Source organism: Piliocolobus tephrosceles, chromosome 2, assembly GCF_002776525.5.
Source record: "Piliocolobus tephrosceles isolate RC106 chromosome 2, ASM277652v3, whole genome shotgun sequence".
In the NCBI taxonomy this organism is placed as follows: Eukaryota; Metazoa; Chordata; class Mammalia; order Primates; family Cercopithecidae; genus Piliocolobus; species Piliocolobus tephrosceles.
This window is the reverse complement of record NC_045435.1, coordinates 154,688,895-154,692,801: the sequence shown is the minus strand read 5'-3', so window position 1 is coordinate 154,692,801 and position 3,907 is coordinate 154,688,895. Positions and strand designations below refer to the sequence as shown.

The window sequence follows — 3,907 nt, the reverse complement described above, 5'->3', positions numbered from 1 at the left end:
TGATGTTAATTTTGTATAGTATCTTGCAGGTGCTCTCTTGATTTCTTGTGTCTGGATGTCTACCTCTGTAGCAAGATTAGGGAATTTTCTTGAATTATTCCCTCAAATATGTTTTCTAGGTTGTTTATGTTTTCTCCTCTCTCAGGAGTGCCAATAATTAATAGATGTGCATAATCCCATTACATAATCCCATACTTCTTGAAGACTGTTCTTTTTTTTTTTTTTAAACCTTTTTTTTTTTTTTTTTGTGAAGTGGTGGTTAACAAGTCTATATAAGGTTAGGATTCCAATTAAAAGTTTTAAATTGAAAGGCTTCAAGGTTCAGTTGTATGTCATGTAGTGAGGAGTAGCACTGAATTTGGCATAAGACTTAATGACCTTATTTACAGCTTCCATGAAATCCTTCTCAGTAGCAATTTTTCGCCATGCTCTGATGGCAAACATACCAGCTTCTGTGCAGATGCTTCATTCTCAGCACCAGTGCCATTTGGACACAGTCATGCTAACAATTCAAATCTGATATATCTTTCAATACTCATTGAATGAGCGTGAATCTTAAAGATGTGGGTCCGACCCTCTAGATCGGGCAAGTTAAATTCAATTTCTCTATCTAATCTCCCTGACCTCATCAGTGCTGTGCTGGATCCAAATTATCAGGTCTGTTAGTGGCCATCAGCACTTTAATATTGCCTCAAGGATCAAAACCATCAAGCTGATTGGACAGTAAGCTGATTGATCAGTTCCAACATTGTTCTCTGCACTTCATTGCCACCTCTAGCATCAACCTCAAACCGAGCCCCTCCAACAGCATCAATTCCATCAAAGAAGATAAGGCAGGCTTTTTTTTTTTTTTTTTTTTTTTTTTTTTTCAAGCCATTTCAAAGAGCTCATGAACCTTTTGAGCCCCCTCACTGACATATTTCTGTACAAGCTCAGATCCAGTAACTCGAATGAAGCATGCATCAGTCCGATTAGCAACTGTCCGCACACAGAGTGTCTTCATGTACTGGGTGGATTAAAGAGCAGCATGCTCTTGGGAGGCTTAATGCCAAGATTCACAAACCTCTCTGGATGAAGCAATGGGGTTTTGACTACTTCTCGCAATTTCTCAATCTGTTCCTTACAGTCACCAACATCACTGTATGTGACATCAGATTTTTCCTCCACGTGCATCATGAGAACTGTTGGGTCAATCTGAGGCTAGAGGCAATGGAATGTGAATTTGATACTTATTTCTGTCCACACCTACTCTTATCCCTTCTTCAATGTCAGTGGGTGCCATCAGATCACTAAAGTCCACCACATACTTGGCAAACTGCTTTACACTGACAGTGTATTTTGGGTCCTCTGAATCAGCATTGATTATCTTTGTACACCTGGCAACCTGTAAAGGCTGTTTACTCTGGAGTGTCTGCTTATCTGCAGCCAAATTCCAGAGTGCTGGTGGGGCCAGGCCAGTGTCAGATTCTTTAATACCAGTGAGCTCATTAATTTTCTTGAGAAGTTGCTGAATGCCATCTTCAACTTGCTTGATCTGCCTAGAGTAAGTGCTCTGACCATAAGTTTTCAGGAAGGCAATATCCGCCTCATCCAGAACTTGGATGGGCTTGTCATCCTTCTCATCTTCTTTGGTCTTCCGCTGATTCTCACCAAGGTAATCTGGCATTTTAGCAGTTCCAAATGCCTCTGCTCCTTACTGATTACACAGCACCTTCCTTGCTTGCGGTGGTGTCTGAAGACTGCTCTTTTTAATTTTTTTTCTTTATTTGTGTGTGACTGGATTAGTTCAAAAGAATAGTCTTCAAGCTCTGACAGTCTTTCTTCTGCTTGACCTAGTCTATTGCTAAAGCTTTCAGTTGTATTTTAAAATTTCTTAAGTGATTCCAGAAGCTCTGATTGATTTCTTTTTAAGATGTTTATCTCTTTCTTCATTTCCTGGATTTCTTTAGAAGTTTCTTTGTGTTGATTTTCAACTTTGTCTTGGCTCTTGTTGAGCATTTTTGCTCCATGGTTTGAATTGTTTATTATTTCTGAATTTCCATTTTGGTCAAGGATCATTGCTGAACAGCTAATGTGATCCTTTGGTGGTGTCACAATGTTCAGATTTTTCATGGTGCCAGAATTCTGACACTGGTTTCTTCTCATCTGGAGAATCTGGTGCTACTAATTTTTGTATTTATTTTCATGCTGGTAGGATTTTTTTCTTTCCCTATATATTTTTCCATTTCTCTCCTTCCCTAGAGGATGTGACTGTAGAGTATGTTGGGTAACATCTTTTGGCTTTGCTTCTATAACTCTATGCACTTTTGTGGGCAGGTTTTATATTGGGCTGTGTGATTCAACTTACAGACCAGTAGATGGTGCTGACAGGTATGAGCCAGTTGCTGCACAAACAGATGGGTATGTACATGGTCTTTGTTTACTGTGAAGTGCTCTCTGTTGTTTTAGGTGATGGACTGGACAGTAGAGTGCTTGGTGCCCTGTGCTGCTTGTTCTGTGGAGGTGGAGAGACACAGCTAGGCAGAGTTGGAGCCTTTGACTTGCCCACGAATACCCCTATGGTGAGTGCAGACACCAGCCCTGTCAAGGGTGGCTGGGAGGAGCTCCTGGTGAAAAGCACTGAGATCTCTGGGGCGGGGCAAGGGGTTGGTGAGGGGTCTGCATGGACTGCTCATCTTTGATAGATAGGAACATGGTCTGTTTTCCTATTACGCCCCTGTTCCAGGGCTGATGACTCCTCATTCAGATACACACTGCAGTCTGTGTCTAGACCAATGTGGCTGAGAGCCTCAGAAAATGCCTCTTTTGTGACTTTCCATTAAAGTGGTTTGGGGCAACTTCATCACTCAGCTTGATACAAATAGCTTTATGGCAGGGCTGTTCTCTGATTTGACAGCACTGCTGCTTTGTGTAAAGGCGGGGGCTATGCCTTTGGGCTTGTGTGAGAAGTGGTTAGGTGCCAGCAGAATTTGAATAAGGTAGGTAGTTCCTCAGTTTTCAGGCCCCTAGATGGTCTCCTGAACAGTATGTATGAGTCCTGAAGGGTCTGGAGCCAGATCAGGCTAGCCCAGGTTCTGGTGCTGACTGCGATGGAGAGGGGCAGGCTGGTCCCTGAGTCACTGGATGAACTCTCAGGCAGGGGCAGGCAGAATGCTTGGGTGGTAAGAACCCGAGGGGAGAGCATAGGCCTGTGGGGGTAGGGATTTCAGGACTCTGGGCTGCAGCTGAAATGCTCGTGTGAAGGCAGGGTGCTTGTACTGGGTACCAGAAGGTGGCAAGCAGAGGCAGGGAGTTGTGGGGTGTGCAGTCTGCCCAGTTCTTCATATCTGGGCAGTGGTATCTTTGTTGCAGATGTGTGAAATCATTCAGTCTCTTTGTTTCCACCTCAACCTGAGGGCAACAGGGGTGGGGGCAGAGAGTTTTTCAGTTATATTTCTTGGAGTTCCATCCCACAGGACCCCAGAGCTGCAACTTTCTGCAGTATTCAGGCAGGGGCCGCTGTGCTGGGAGCCTCAGCTGGTGGTCCCCGCCTGGTGAGGAGCAGCAGAGGTGGGGTCTGCAGTTGGTCTGCTCCTCAGTACTGTGGCTGTAGCAGCTATCCTACGGGCTTGCAAAAGAGCCTGTCTTGCCTGTCTTCCCTTGTTGGCAGCACATTGACAGCTGGTGTCAGACTGCTCCAGAATTCAGTGCTTGTGGGGCTCCATGTGGGCTTCAGAGATGTCTCTGCATGGACTCCAGATGGTTCTTAATGTTGGTCTGGAGGCCTGGATGGGTCAGGGGAGTTCTCCTGTGCCCAGGATTGCAAAGCGCTTGTGGGGACAGTGTGGATCCCCAGTGGCTCTCATCATTCACTTTGTTCTTCTTTGTTCTCTGTGGGTCCCATGCTTCTTTAGTGAATCGCAATGTG

General features: G+C 44.7%; 1 pseudogene; it reads right to left on the bottom strand.

Moving 5' to 3' along the window:
* Positions 1 to 321: 321 nt before the first annotated feature.
* Positions 322 to 1,681, bottom strand: LOC111539425 (annotated as a pseudogene).
* Positions 1,682 to 3,907: the final 2,226 nt, after the last annotated feature.